Genomic DNA, 17,025 nt, shown 5'->3' with positions numbered 1-17,025 from the left:
CACTGAATCCTATCATAAGACTGCTGGTTATTTTTCATTTACTATCCGTTTCCATACCTGTTGATTTGCCAGTGCTCCTAGTACTGTTCTCCTTGTGCGTTCCTGTAAGTTTCCATATTTAATAAATCAACACCATGTTAATCCAACGTTCTTTTCTGCACTTAGGTTCAACTTCAAACTCCAAACACATGACACATTTACTTCAAATTATAAGTTCTGTAATTTCTGTTTCTTAGTTTCAAAATTTTATTCTTTTAGAGAAAACAATTAAATGTCAAAGTTGGGCGTGGCGCATGGTATATCATTAGAACAAGTGACCCATTTACAGAGACTTCAGTTCTTTATGCAGCTGTCCTGGGTTCAAGTACCAACTCCGGAGACCTGTGCTGCATGTCTTCCCCCTCTCTCCTCCCTATTTCATGTCTGCCTACTGTTAAAAAAAATAACAAAAATAAAGGCAAATAGTACCACAAAAAAACGTAAAAGAAAAAACTAACTAAAAGTTAACATTCAGTCCAGCAGGTGTGATATAATTGGTTGTCACACCAGTTGGACAGTACTAAGCAGTCACCTTTGTCTTAAATACCTACAACAATCAGAAATGCATCTGCAAAGTTATTGTTGATCTTGCACTAATATGCTAAGTTAACTTGGTTTACTCTAGCATATGTTTCCCAAATTTAGGGCGTTTTTGGTCTTTCTTCTGAAATTTATTCTCATCTTCCTCCATCACAGTTAATGTAAACAGAAGCATTTGGAGGGACCACAGTAACTGTCCCTCGTAAACGAGGTGATAGCTGAACAGTAAGTATGGAGGTTTATGTTTATGTTTATACATGTGGCAGACGATTTTATTTAAAGTGACTTTAAAATGAGGACATAATGCAGTTTTCTGCAGCAATATGTTTGGTCTGGCTCTTAGCAACTATTATTAATTATAATTAATAATTATTAACAAAATTAATAACAAAGTTTGAATATAACATTTTTAGTAAAACTAAGAATGGAGAATGGAGAGGGAGATCGACAGACGGATCGGTGCGGCTGCCACAGTAATGGGGACGCTGTGCCGGTCCGTTGTGGTGCAGAGAGAGCTGAGCCGAACAGCAAAGCTCTCGATTTACCGGTCGGTCTACGTTCCTACCCTCACCTATGGCCATGAACTTTGGGTCATGACCGAAAGAACGAGATCCCGGATACAAGCGGCTGAAATGAGCTTCCTCCATAGGGTGGCCGGCCACTCCCTTTGAGATAGGGTGAGGAGCTCGGCCATCCGAGAGGAGCTCGGAGTAGAGCCGCTGCTCCTCCACATCGAGTGGAGCCAGTTGAGGTCGCTCGGGCATCTATATCGGATGCCTCCTGGACGCCTTCCTCGGGAGATGTTACAGGCACGTCCCACCGGGAGGAGGCCCAGGGAACGGCCCAGGACACGCTGGAGGGACTATGTCTCTCAGCTGGCCTGGGAACGCTTTGGGCTCCACCCGGAGGAGCTGGAGGAGGTCCCGGATAAAGCAGAAGACGACAAGTACGAGTATGAGTACGACTAACAAATCAGAGCATAATATTGGGCAACAGTGATTGGTTTAACAATTAGCAATAATTAATATTATAATTAACAATTAATTATTAACAGAATTACTAATAAAGTTAGAATATAAAATCTTTTGACAGACTAACAAATCAGCGCATCACCTGATCAGGAATCCTTAGCCAAACATCTTTCAGTCTGTCAGGGATTGTCCTGTAAATATCAGCCCAAGGTGGCGAAGTTATAGAACAGTCGCTGAAAGAGTGAATTAGAAAACAACCCAATAAACTGAAACCAATACAATTTTGCAATTATATCACAGTTCAGTGTGGATATTTTTGTTTGGAGAATCTGGAGTAAGGCCACGTTAGTTTTAATTAGTTAGGAAGAAGCATGTGTTCAAACAACCAGTTCAAAATGCAATTTAGATGTCTCAACTTTAAAACAAAAGAGTCTTCATTGCAGTGAGGTACAATCCCATACATTTGTAGTAGGCAGTGACTCTGCGTCAAAAAAATCCCGAAAGAGTTTACAGGCTGTCAAAATGAGATGGGCCTTTTTTAACAGTTTTTTATATAGAAACTCAATGACTTCAAATTAAATCCTCATTTTGTTATTCACTTTTATTTATCCATTTGCGCACATACTTGCATGATAAAACATACACTACAGGGGCGCTGTGTGGCTCAGTTGATAGAGCGGGCACACCATATGCAGAGGCTATAGTCCTCGCCGCAGTTGTCCTGTTCAATAAGGGCCACTAGTGCCAAAAATACATACAAACATGTTATTATTCAGCCTGTGTGGAAGCACAAAAAATAACCAGCTTTTGCTAGACAAAAGCTGGTTATTTTTCTGTTGACAATTTGGTTAAGCTAAACCAATAGGCTTTCCGCACAGCTTTATAACTTTTTCAGACACTAAGGTGTCATCAGTTTTTTTTATTTAAACCTCTTTTGAGAAATCCACTACATACATTTAATGTATATGTCACATTTTTCTTTCAAAGAGGCTGAAAAATTACCTCATGAAGCAACATAGTCTTTCTCACTGTGTCGCTTTTTTCTTGTCATTTTCTTGTCCTTCCATCAAACCTTTACAGCAGCACAAACAGACCACTACGCTCAACAGGCAAGCATGATTCCTCTCTATCTGCCTCCGTCTCTCGCTTGCAGAGTCAAATGCGCAATACACAAGCCTGACACTTCCTCTCTGTGTAAATGAAAGAGGAAGTACGAAGGAGACTGAAGTGTGAAGAGTCCTCTGTCTCCTCCGTCTCTCTGCCTCAGACAGGAATGACACCGCAGCATACAACAACAACAAGGACAGTGACGAGCCACGCAGGCGAATTATTCATGAGCCCCAAAAGCAACATCAAAGGAGCTCAGTGTCTCCAAAAAAGTCACTCACTCAGCAACCGGCTGAGCGTTTTCAAAGCCGACCCGTTCATGAGTTACAGCCTGAAACTTTCACCCTGCGAGAAGACATTTCCCTCTCAATGGCGCCCACCTGGTCTAAGGAAAGAGCGCTTCCACGCTGAGGATTTGGGAATCAAAGAGCCTATTCTCCAACTTGTTTGAAAAGTTTGCAGTTTGTCACAAGTAGTGCTCTGTTGCTGAACAAGATAACTTTGTGTGGCATCTGAAATTGTACAAAGCACCGGTTACGGCAGCAAGCTGCTGGGGGATATGCTTCACATCAGTAATGAGGAGAAAAACAAACTTTGTCTGGAAGTACCTTTGACTCGGTGAGACTTTGGGGAACATGAAATGAATACTTTTCCACAGAAACAGACCTCTTTTTCTACCATGTTTGTCAAAATAATCAAAATATTTCTGTAATCAACATTAAAACATGAACTGCTAAAAAAATACTCATTCCTTCAAAATCAATAAGAATTGACTTATTCTGATTTGCACAAATTGTCACAATTCTTAAGGGCAGCAGCACAGGAACAATCAGCCCCTCCCGGAGCTGCTGGAAGTTTTAAACTCTGCTAACATGGTGAGTAAAGCTAGAATAAAACATATTCTAACCTCTTTAGCTGACATGGCAAACATAAGGATGTACTTTCCCTATGACAAAGACCTACAGGAAGAAAACGAAATGCTGAAGGATGCCACGTACTAGCAGCGGTAACGCTAACGCCATGACAATGATGGAGAGCAACTTAAAAAGGTCAGTAAAGCTTTTGTATCTGCAACAGAAAAGTAGTAAACCTCCTGGACAATATAAGTTAATGCTGTTATTAGCTTCACGGACAGCCCAAACATGTTGTCACGGTGTGACATTTTGGACTTTGAGTTTGGTGTCTTGTGATGGTTTATTTCGTCTAGATGTTTCTATTAAGTTTATTAGTTTGTTTTGCTCCCTCTACTGCCTCCTGGTGTTTTGTTGTTCTCCTCCCTCATTAAGTTTCCTTATGGTTGTTTCCTTATTACTTTGTATGGTTCTATTATTGATTAGTCCCTGTATTAGGGTCCTTTGCTCTCCTGGATTCGTTAGCTCCTCTTTTCGTATTTCTGTGTTTATTTATGGTTTGGTATTCTTTTTCACCTTGCACACTTCTTGTTTTTCTAATCTGTTTTCTGTTCCTCCTCGTCTTTATTCCATTTCTGTGTTCTTATTCTGTTCTGTCTAGCTTAGTTCTTTATGTTTAGTTTCTAGTGTTCCAGTTCTGCTTCCTGTTAGGTCAGCTTGAGTTATTGTTTACTCTTATTCTAGTCCTCGGCTTCATTCTCAGTTTGTTTCTATCAGTGTTTGTTTGTTTACTTGTAGACAGGGTTTCCTTTTGCTTAGGCCTTAGGTTCTTGTTATTCTTCTTTTACTTCCAGTTCCTCTGTTTCCTTTACCTCTTGGTTATTCTAGATTTCTTATGTTTTGGTTATTTTATCTTAGTCTATTGTTGTGCTTAGGTCTTGGTTTCTCTTTATTGTTTATTTGTTTCATCTGTTCCTTCTGCTTCCTTGTTGCACCTGTTCTCAGTTCCCTTGATTACCTGCCTTTGTCTTATCCCAGTATATTAGTTGGTTTGATGTCTCTGTTCGTTGCTGGTTCCTTGTGTTTGTCATACCCCGTTCTCTACCCACGTATTTGTGCTGAGTTTTTCCATGTTCCTGCAGAACCATTCTTGTAAGTTTTTGCATCTGGACTTTTGTTTGTATCTGCAGTACCTTGATTGGTTTCTTTGGAAAATCTCTGGAAATAAAGCTGAAGACCTTTTACAACATGTTGCTACCCAGCTCTTGTCTGCACTTTGGTCCGACTCAAAACCACATCGTGACAGGTGTTCCATCGGTCTAGGTTAGAAATTCAAACCTATACTGCTTGTCCTTAGGTCTAAATTATCACATGAACATCTGTTATTATCTTTCAGTTTTTTTTTTTTATATTTATAAACAGTCAGTCATTTTCTACCGCTTATTCCATAGTGGGTCGCGGGGGAGCTGGTGCCTATCTCCAGCAGTCTATGGGCAAGAGGCAGGGTACACCCTGGACAGGTCGCCAGTCCATCACAGGGCAACACACAAGCATGCACACACTCATTCATACACCTAAGGGCAATTTAGAGTGACCAATTAACCTAACTGGCATGTCTTTGGACTGTGGGAGGAAGCCAGAGTACCTGGTGAGAACCCACGCATGCACGGGGAGAACATGCAAACTCCATGCAGAAAGACCCCCGGCCGGGAATAGAACCCAGGACCTTCTTGCTGCAAGGCAACAGTGCGCCACTGTTATAAACAGTTATCTTTTAATCATTTAACATTTATCATAGAAAAATATGCTAAAATCTGATTTAGATTTGAAAATACAGACATTTATGTTCTAAGAAAAATAATGCAAAGACATTCAAATCTTAATGTTGAATTTATGAATGATTAAAACTAAGCGCTTTAATGTCTTTATAATGACTAAGTTAACACATGTTTTTACCTGTGTTCATGTTGTCCGTTACTTCACTGCACTAAACATGGTTTGGAGGGATTTCTTCTCCTCACTTTGAGCTCGAGAATTTTAATAATGTTGGGAGACTATTTTCTAAATTCATATTTAAAACTTTTCTCAATTCTAAATAATACAGTGGCTCAAGTTTAAGGTATAAATTTCATTATCTGGAAAGAGGCAAAGTGTTGTACATAAATACATGAGGGTTTAAGCTTCTAAATGAACGGAACAGGAAGTGCTTTGTCGTAGGTACAATATTTTGTTCGTAAATGATCTAAAGTTGTTTAATAAAGTGTTCATGTGAAGAGATATTTATGTGGTTATTAATGTGAAGCTACAGCTAACATGAACAGATTATTATGAGCCATTAACATCCCAGAATCCACCAACATCACTGGCTAATAACTAAGTGCATCCTTTCAGAGTAAAACATGCAAAGTATCGCTGCAGTCTGTTGCCTGGCTTGCTTTCACTCTTCATTACATGAAATAAATATTGTTACTAAGATATAAGTCTCAGACCTGGAGTCCACGTCAAGTCTTTGGACAAGTCTTTCGGGCACCGGTCTCAAACTCGAGTTGCATCTTTGACGGGGGAGAACATGCAAAACCAATGCAGAAAGACCCGAGACTTGGACACGCACCAGGATCTTCTTTCAGCTTTCAGGCATGCAACATTTCTACCAGCAGCTCCACGATGCAGTCCAATTTTAATGTCAGCAGTATAAAAATATTTAAATTAACTCAACTACTAGTCATAACATTATCTTCTGTACAACAAAAAAACTTAAAAGATATTAGTAATAATGATAAAAACTATTTAAAAAATAAATTAACATGTGTCCATGTCAGATTTCAAGCTAGTGAATTATTGAAAACACAGAGAAAAACACCTGACTTTCTATTCTAATCAAGCAAAAAGTTCAATTTCATTCTGTTTATTTACTGAATTAAATTGACAATTTCCCAACATTAAAGAGCCTGCCAGTTAACAAATAAACGTAGCCTCAAAGCACTTATAAAACAGCAAATATATTTAAACAAATACATAATCAATTTAATTAAGCTGGATTCTGTCGGGTCAGAGAGATCATTGTTTGGGGCAGAGTTCATCTGCTGTAGCTTTAGTTCTGAACATTTGACACAGCACTGTTCAGTCCATCATCCAAAAAGGGAACGAGTATGGCACAATTGCAAACCTACCAAGACATGCCCATCCACCTAAATTGACAGGCCAGGTAAGGGGAGCACAAAACAGAGAAGCAGGCAAGAGGTCCACGCTAACTCTGGGGAAGCTACACTGCTCAGGTGGGAGAACCGTTGACAGGACAGCTGGTAGTCATGCACTTCACAAATCTGATGGTTATAAAAGAGTGGTAAGAAGAAAACCATTTTGGAAAGAAACTCAGAAGATACAGTTTCTAACAAGCCATGTAGCAGATGCGGCAAGCCTGCGGGAGAAGGTACTCTTTGTCAGGTAAAACCCAAACACCATGCAAAACACCATGCAGTACACAACTAACACTGCACACAACTTTGAACACAAGGTGAAAAACTGCATGATGCTGACACCACCGTGTTTCACTGTGGGAATGTTCTTCTTCAGTAAAGACAGGGATGTGGGTCAGAGTTGAAGGATGGAGTGAAATACAGCACAAAACTCTTAGAAATTCAAAAGAGGAGAATCACCATCCTGCAGGAAGACAACCCCAAACATATAACCGAGCTTTGTCAAAGCCCTGCACTTTATTTAAGGGTATCCTAGTTATGGTAAATGGACTGAACTTATATAGCGCTTTTCCAGTCATACAGACCACTCAAAGCGCTTCACCGAATCACACTCACTAACGCTCACACAGTCATACACCGATCGGTAGGCAACTTGAGGTTAAGTGCCTTGCCCAGGGGCACATCGACATGGCAAAAATATGGCAGGAGGAAGCTGGAATCAAACCCACAACCTTCTGATTGCAAGACAACTACTCTTCCTACTGAGCCACAGTCGCCTAATTGAGTGACCTCAACACAAATGCACACAATATTTTTTTTAGAGTTTCATGTGTGAAAATTTTTTTAACTATGTATCATTTTCCTTCCAATCTAATTTGTGTTGGTCAATCACATAAAGTTCTCCATAAAGTAATGATTCATCTCTTTTGTTTAAGGGCCTTTTCATGCCTGGACAATTGTTTATGTAGGAACATCTCATACACTCACCAACACACAAAGTTGTGATTGAAAAATTATTTAATTGCGTACTCAACTTGAACTTATTGAAAATCCATTCCTCAATCAGGTGCATTCCATTGCCATATCGCCATTTTGCATATTTCCAATTCCTACCTGCCATGGGGTTGTTTTGTTGAACTGACAAAGCAGCGAAATGGTCGAACATTTTGGAAAACTCCAAGTAAAGGTACAGATCTACATTGTTTAGGGAATACACAAAGACTGATGTCTGGTCAGTGCACCTCATCTGACCTAGCAGTTGAAACAGCTTCAGAAAGCCTGGGGAACTACTGATTACAAGAAATTATGGCTAACTGGTATATTTTTGTCTTCAGTGAACTCTAAACTTCTGTTAACTGATCATCTACACGGAAACCTGCTTAGAGGAAGCAGACACCACTGCTAACTAATTGTAGTCTCTTTGGACTGAAAGGAAGCTCTGGGGTTCATGAGCTGTAGAATGTCACTGCCTCACTGTAGTGCACCACACGGAGGGCACGACTGCCCTGAAGTTCCCCTGGGGCCCCACAGGTTGAATCATTTGAATCTGGGCTCACAAACAGCTTCTTTTAAGTGTGCTCGTGCTCAGGACGGCCACCTCTCATACTGCCTTTGGGGTGATAATGAGGAATGGGACGGTTTCTTAAAGCAGGCAGTGGGATAGAAAGGCAACACACAAAAACATGAGACATGTACACACAGTCAGATAAACGTGAAACAGACATGTATCAAATGAAATGAAAATTAAATCCTGTAATGGGAAATGTTTTACACTACTGGAGGAGATCCAGTCCTTATTCAAGCAGGGAACAGAAGCTGGCAGCAGATCCATGTATCCTGTATATTGTGTAACATCATCTGAGCCCTACTGAACCGCCTGCAGTGCACTTCCAGAGACTTCGCCGTTTCCACCATCCTGCCTCGCAGATCCCGTGACTAAGCCATGAATACTTCATGGCTTTCCTGAAAGCACAGGCCCCAGTGGAAGTAGCAGGCAAAGTGTATGAGTTCCTCTGCAGGTCACTGTGCCACACTGTCTCCGCTCTATATTTACTCCTCACTGAGGGATGTGTGAGCAAGTGTGTGAATGTGGGAGGATGTGTGGGTAGGGGTGAGAAAATGAGCGATGATAGTGGACACATTTTGGCACTTTTAGATGTAATATAAGCTTGATGAAGCTGGAAAATAAATGTGTGTTTGTGTAGCAAGTGAAATAATCCCGGGTAACATCACATGTTTGCCTGTAAGGACTTCCATGCTCAGACTACATGGTGAAAGTATTCATCGTAGCAGAAGAATTACGTCTCACACATATGGGGGAAGGGTGTGTGTATGTGTGTGTGAGCTAACATGTGAGACAGACAAAGATGACAAAACACTAAGCTACAGTCAATCTGTGCACCACATTTTCTGGAGCTCTTTCAGTGATAATAGCAGCAAACGCAGACAATGGTGAAGGTGATTCAATAAACAACCCAGATGGTTCATTCTGCAACAGAAAACCCACAAACACACACACGCGCACACACACACACACAAACACACACACACACACACACACACACAAGGTGCACCATGAAAACCTCCTTTGCAGAACTTGACATATGGCACACACAATTTCCCTCTCAATTTCAACTCCCACAGACGTTCATTGCACGCCACACATTACCCCACCCCCCTGTTACTCTCCTCTCCTCTTCCCTCATCTCCCCATCTCGTCATCCCTTCCTCCAAATTCACTCTTCTTTCTAAAAGTCATCTGCTCGCTAAGCAGTAAGCAACATCACGGGCCGCTTGCAGAAATGAGAGTATACAAATGATTTGTGGCACAGCCGTCCCACTGGCGCCAGGCTGCGAGGCGACATTGGAAAGAGTGAGGGTGGTGGGGCGGGATAATGTCACTTTCACCTTGTGTTTCCCTAGCAGGCCCATGATGATCATTTTTACCCATTTTCATCGCAAATTTGTTTCGGGTAAAAGCTAGAGAGGGAGGAAAGCAAGCATGAGGTGCTGCCTTTGCTGAGTGGAGTCAAAAAGGCGAAGATGGGAGTAAACACAGTGGAGGAGGGTGGATATACATATATGAAGGGGGGATGGTGCAAAGGGGAAAGAAGTAGGGGGGGATGCATCTGCACGGTGACCTTTTTCTGATCCAATCTCACTGATGAATCCTAATGAAGGATTTAATAAAAGCACAGTTTACAATCTGTCTGCATCAAAGCGTGCAATCCAATTCAAAAACACAGGTCCCATCTACCTCTTCCAGTATTGCTGAAAACCCATCAAGCTATTCCCCAAAAAACAAGCAGTCACATGTTTGCTTATGCTTGGTAAGAAATTGGAGGGGGGGGGGGGGGGGGGGGGGGGGGGGGAATTGGCTGGGCCGCAAATGAGCGGCTGGCGTATTTGTTCCAGCTGTAGCCTAATGTCAAAACTCGTCATATTCATTTGGCCTCCTAATGAGCCTAAAGTCAACAAGGTGCAGCACACATGAGTAGAATCGCTGCTGCTTAATGAACAGAGGGGAAAAGACACAAAGGAGCTGACAGTGGAAGAGAGGGAGAGCAGAACATGGGAAATCATTTCAAACTTGATAACACAAACACTCCTCATACTTGCTGCCATCTGACATTTCACTGAAATCAAAAGGGCACACCTGCTACACTGTCAGCGAGCTCAGAGTCTGTAAACAAGATAGATGGACAGATCAACACAACTGTCTGAACGGCTGTAAGTTGATGCAACAAAGTGATGAAGAAGAGGAGCAACTGCTGGAAGACCAAACCTAAAAATAAAACAAACTATATTTTAATGTGTGGCTCCTGAAACACTCTGCAACAGTGACATCTCCTGGTGATTACCTGGATTACAGCAGACTGTTCCAAACTGATTACACTAATCTTAGTGCAGAACAGAAAGAGAAATAGAAGCTCTGTAAAAGTAAAACAATGTGAAAATATCGAGGAAAACTCATCAAACTATCAGAAAGTCCCCTCTGCTGCAGCAGAAAAATCTCTACTGAAAATAAACTATGATAAAATCCAACAGTAAGTTTTTGTCAGATTTCTCATTAGAACATTGAGTGTAAGCATGTCAATCGGTGTTTCCTTTGGTGTTTTGTAGATTCACCCAAAGAAATGTCTCAAAGCTTGCCAGCAACAACATGAAGATCCTGTTGAAAAATGGTGCTTTGCTATGTTGTTATGTATTAACACAACACTGGTTCATCTCTTTACTTTAGGAGTGCTTTTAATCACAAAATGATTCTTTTGTTTAAACATTTTTAACGGCAATAGTGGCCTTCATTTTTCAATTTTTTTCCAAAAGTGTGCAGATAGGGAATTGGGTGGAGAGAGGGATAAGACATGAGGCAAACTTGGGCCAGGGATTCAAACCTGTGACAGCGGCATTGGCTGTCCAAGGCCTCTGTACCTGCGTTGCGCGCTCTACTCTTGTGCCACCGCATTACCGCGTCACTGAATGATTCCTGAGTTAAATACTATACTGAAAAAGCAATTCCCTTCTGTTTTTTGTTTCTTTCTCATGCTTAAATGTTTCATATTATCAAACAAATTTTAATATCAGACAATGACCTGAGTAAATACGAAACGTCCTCGCTTGCCACCTGTTTTGGGGAGCTCATTCCAAGTGATACAAGCTGGCTTAAGGAACATGGAATGTCACCTCACAGGGTTCTCACCAGGATTTTTCAAGAGTGGGGGGGTGCTAAGGACAATTTATTTTTTTTAAAGGGGTGCTAAAAAACGATTTTTTCTTTTTGGGGGGTGCTACAGAAAAACGATTTTTAAGCTATTAAAAGTTATTGGATTTTAAGGTGTTTGGAAGGATTACCTTGCAGCGTAGAGGGACATTATTATTGTGTGAGCAATAATTCACCTGTTGCACACTTTAACATAGTTAAGTACAGAGGCAGTTCACAGTCAGAGATAAATAGTTTATTTATTTATATTTGCTGACTAGGCGGCATTAAGTAAAATTAAAGGTTCAAAAGTGAGCTCAAATAACCCAATGTGAAGCCCTACCAGCTTCTTTAGCGGTTATTTCCAAACATTGGAAGGCTTCTTTCCAAGCTGGATCGATACCAGGCCTCCGTTTCTTCTGCTTGTTAAGTCCTTCAACAGCAGAAATGATGTCCTTGCCTATGACTGACGCAGTGCTAGTATTGGCTGCAGGCCCGCCATTTTGTTCCTCGCCATTACTGGAATGACCGTCACCCAATTTGTGTATAGCAGCTACTGGGAAGAACGCCGTGATATGACGCCGTTTATACCCACCCTTCGAAGCTGACACGATTTAAGAAAGCTTTACCGTTAATGGTCGCACAGGGTCATAAGGTGAAAGGAAGCGGGAACAGACGCAATAGTCGACATAAAAACCACACGGAGAGGGAGCCCAGATGTCAGCCATGTCATTTTTTATGAGCGTATCGGTTCATTTCAGCATAAGGGTGTCAAGTTTCAGCGTAGCAGCCCGCTATGATGAACCTTGCCTCATTGGCGAGAGGAGACAGAGCTGGTGTGTAAGACTGAGTGGTACCATCTATGAAGAGTACCATCTAGTAATCAACTAGATGGTACTAGATACACACCATAGGCTCTGGGTACCCAACTCCTGGAGAAGGGCACGACTCTCTATATTCTGGAGTTCCCTGAGGGGAGAGGTGTCAAGCGGGTTTGGGGATACACATACTGGAGTTTTCTACAGTGAGCGAGAGTAGCTCTGATGAAAGTCCAAAAACTGATCATCTTTTCTCCACATTTCCCTTTTGTGCTTTGTTCTTGATGCCAATTTATGTTATGATCAAAGCACTGCAAACCGCTCTGCCAGTTTTTATTAATTACGACCTTTTTTCATTCACAAGCTTGCAAAGCGGTTTTATTTTTCGTCCGAATTAATTTGTTGATCAGATCTTGGTTATTCTGTTAGAATCTAAACCCTTTTCTCCCTTTATGACGATGTTTACAGAGAGGCTGCTGCAGCTTCCTGTAAGTCTTTGCAATGCAATAGGCTCAGCCAGCTATGCTCAGAAATCCAAAGACAATGTTCAGCTTAGGAGAGGAACACTTGACATGTTTTACACCATCACAAAGAAAGCACTAAGTTTATAATATATGCTGAACCATGATTTTTGTGTACACATATACACATTACACCTATACACATTAGTGTGTATATACAGGGGTTGGACAATGAAACTGAAACACCTGGTTTTAGACCACAATAATTTATTAGTATGGTGTAGGGCCTCCTTTTGCGGCCAATACAGCGTCAATTCATCTTGGGAATGACATATACAAGTCCTGCACAGTGGTCAGAGGGATTTTAAGCCATTCTTCTTGCAGGATAGTGGCCAGGTCACTACGTGATACTGGTGGAGGAAAACGTTTCCTGACTCGCTCCTCCAAAACACCCCAAAGTGGCTCAATAATATTTAGATCTGGTGACTGTGCAGGCCATGGGAGATGTTCAACTTCACTTTCATGTTCATCAAATCAATCTTTCACCAGTCTTGCTGTGTGTATTGGTGCATTGTCATCCTGATACACGGCACCGCCTTCAGGATACAATGTTTGAACCATTGGATGCACATGGTCCTCAAGAATGGTTCGGTAGTCCTTGGCAGTGATGCGTCCATCTAGCACAAGTATTGGGCCAAGGGAATGCCATGATATGGCAGCCCAAACCATCACTGATCCACCCCCATGCTTCACTCTGGGCATGCAACAGTCTGAGTGGTATGCTTCTTTGGGGCTTCTCCACACCGTAACTCTCCTGGATGTGGGGAAAACAGAAAAGGTGGACTCATCAGAGAACAATACATGTTTCACATTGTCCACAGCCCAAGATTTGCGCTCCTTGCACCATTGAAACCGACGTTTGGCATTGGCATGAGTGACCAAAGGTTTGGCTATAGCAGCCTGGCCGTGTATATTGACCCTGTGGAGCTCCCGACGGACAGTTCTGGAGGAAACAGGAGAGTTGAGGTGCACATTTAATTCTGCCGTGATTTGGGCAGACGTGGTTTTAGGTTTTTTGGATACAATCCGGGTTAGCACCCGAACATCCCTTTCAGACAGCTTCCTTTTGCGTCCACAGTTAATCCTGTTGGATGTGGTTCGTCCTTCTTGGTGGTATGCTGACATTACCCTGGATACCGTGGCTCTTGATACATCACAAAGACTTGCTGTCTTGGTCACAGATGCGCCAGCAAGACGTGCACCAACAATTTGTCCTCTTTTGAACTCTGGTATGTCACCCATAATGTTGTGTGCATTTCAATATTTTGAGCAAAACTGTGCTCTTACCCTGCTAATTGAACCTTCACACTCTGCTCTTACTGGTGCAATGTCCAATCAATGAAGACTGGCTACCAGGCTGGTCCAATTTAGCCATGAAACCTCCCACACTAAAATGACAGGTGTTTCAGTTTCATTGTCCAACCCCTGTATATACATATTAGTGTGTGTGTATATATATATATATATATATATATAAATGATGATTGTTTATTTTGATCAATTTACAAAATGCTAAGTGAGGGAGCTCAAACGTACAACCAAAGTCATTAAGAACTATCTTCAGCATAAAGAAGAACAAGAATTACTGGAAGTGATGGTCTGGCCCCCCAGAGCCCTGACCTCAACATCATGGAGTGTGTCTGGGATTACACGTAGAGACAGAAGGATGTGAGCCTACATCCACAAAAGATCTGTGGTTAGTTCTCCAAGATGTTTGGAACAACCTACCAGCCGAGTTCCTTCTAAAACTGTGTGCAAGTGGACCTAGAAGAATTGATGTTGTATTGAAGTCAAAGGGTGGTCACACCAAATATTGATTTGATTTAGATTTTTTTTTGTTCATTCACTGCATTTTGTTGATTGATGATAAAAAATGATTGACACACCTAAAACCTTTGCACAGTACTGTGTGTATATATATATATATATATATATATATATATACATATTGATGTTTAGGTGTTCCTTTAGTTCAGATGTAGATTGGTTGTGTCTAAATGTGTGCTGGGAGATTGTGGGTCGACAGCTGTGCCACAAATCAGCACCCATTTACTGGTGACAGTGTCATTAAAGTTTGCTCATCTCATAAAACACGATGCACATGGTCGAACGCCGTGCGCTCCTTTCAGCCTCATAACTCAGTCTGCTGCACACACACTTGTCCAGGCAAATGCAAACCCACAATCCCACAAAGCTAAACTGAGTGTGTCGACTTTAGTCGAGCGTTGGGGGAGTTTTGCGCATGTGTGTGTTGTTTTTGAATCTATAATAAGGAGGGTGATAACGACTATGAAGCAGAGATGGATCTTTACTAAAAGCAGAGCAGCAGTTAACGGTGTCACACTTTGTTTTACGATGAGTGCAAACCTCCCTTTCCTCTTCTCTCTCTCTCAATTTAGCAAACTTACCCAAAGTATATGAACATTATGCAAATAGGAAGTAAAGTCTTTCCCTTCTGCATTGCTCCACAATCTAATTAATCTTTAAGTCTAACTGAGTAATCCAGTGTCATTCTTGAAGACAAAGCACATTTTTCATTACTGATGCTGAGTTCTACCTGCTGCTTTCAGCTCCAGAGATTTATACACCCTATTATGAAGTTCCATCCAAGGGTTAATGTGCCATATGATTGCACTGAGGTGTCAAATGTCACCAACCTCATTCTGATCCGGGGTCAGGTGCTAGACACCCAGAAGGTCACAGCAATACCTCTGCCGATGTAAAAAATCAGATATGTTTGGAGAGAAACTGAGAAATGTGTTTCACCACAAAATAAAGGTTATTTATACAGATGCTTTCACACAAAAATAAGTGCTTAAAGATTAAACAAGAAATATAAATAACACCAGCTACTGGTTGACAGCTACTAGCTTACAGAGCAGTCATCTAAGACTGTAAGATCTGGAGTGCTTAAATCATCAAAAACATCAAAAGCACACTTACATTTTTCATAAAGAGCTCAGTTAGAATCTGGAAGGTAATTCTTGAAGCCAGTGCAAAACCAGTTGTCCAAGTTAACATCAGGTGCAGAAAATACGAAGGTGAGGCTCTGTTTCTGCTACTGTTCTACATAGGTCTGAACCCCCTCAGTCACATCATCACAAAGAGAGTGGATATAGATAGTGATTTTAAAATGGAGTCACCATCAGTCCCCTCCTCTACATGGGTGACATTAAGTTGCTTGGTGAGAACGAATGAGACATGATCTTATTGATCCACCTACCCAGGATGTACAACCAAGACAACTGGATGTTGGAGAGGTGATTGCTTCCAGAACTACTAGAAGGTAACGTTGCAGATGTTGAAGACAACTACAAATGCCATGGGATCCCACGGGCAATCGATACCTTGACTGTAAGGCATTCAGCCACAACCGAGTACCTTCAAGGTTCCGAGAAGCCAGGCGAATGGTAAAAACAAACCTAATCCATCAGTACCTATGCCCTGCCACTCATCAGATACTCTGCTAACATGGTTAAAGGAGATAGAAGCCACAGATATGAAGACAAGGAAGCTCCTCACAATGCATGAAGGGTTTTACCCAAAGTCCTGCACCCTGACACTGCACACTAACAGGGAGACCAAGGTCTAGTGAGCCTTAAAACCACCATCCAAGAAGAACAAGGAATATATCATGGAGAAATGATAAACATGAAGATACTATATTATTGAAAAGTTCATATATTACAGTAACTCACTAAGTGAAACACATTATTTAGATGAATTACACGCAGACTGTTTTCTGTCATTTTTTCTGTTAATTATGATGATTTTCTGCATACAGCCAATGAAAACAGGACATTTAATTTCTTAGAAGATTAGAATATTATATCAGACCACTGACAAAAAAAATGTACAGAAGCAAGGGCTTAATGAAAAGTAATTCTAATATCTGCTCTAAGGTTTATTTTCCGACGGTTCTTTTAATCTGACAAAAGAGCCTCATCATAATGCATATACTATTTAATTAAATATAACTGTTCCCACGTTCCAGTGAGTCAAAGATATTCCAGGGAACTTCTCCATGTAAAATCCTATAAAATTTAACTTAAGCTTTAACAAGAATTCCAAGATGAAAGGACAATTAGTGCAGAGAAGCCATACTGGAGTGAGTTGAGCTCTTGAGATTGTAGCAGCAAAAATTCTTGTAGGCTTCAAATTCTTGTACTGAATCTGACACAATCCATCACTGGATCCATTAGTGTAGACAAGTAAAAGCAAAAACATGCAACATTAATCCTCTCCAGTTCAGTTCTATTAGGAAATACCATTTATATGACAG

General features: G+C 41.2%; 1 long non-coding RNA gene across 1 annotated transcript; it reads left to right on the top strand.

The window, feature by feature from the left end:
- Positions 1 to 2,848: 2,848 nt before the first annotated feature.
- LOC124859024 lies at positions 2,849 to 3,860 on the top strand. The gene is made up of 3 exons (XR_007036001.1): positions 2,849 to 3,275; positions 3,468 to 3,532; positions 3,615 to 3,860. It is a non-coding gene; the product is annotated as an uncharacterized LOC124859024 (long non-coding RNA).
- Positions 3,861 to 17,025: the final 13,165 nt, after the last annotated feature.

Source organism: Girardinichthys multiradiatus, chromosome 1 (assembly GCF_021462225.1).
Source record: "Girardinichthys multiradiatus isolate DD_20200921_A chromosome 1, DD_fGirMul_XY1, whole genome shotgun sequence".
NCBI classification, from domain to species: domain Eukaryota; kingdom Metazoa; phylum Chordata; class Actinopteri; order Cyprinodontiformes; family Goodeidae; genus Girardinichthys; species Girardinichthys multiradiatus.
Note: the sequence above shows the minus strand (reverse complement) of the source record. Positions and strands in the feature narration are given on the sequence as shown.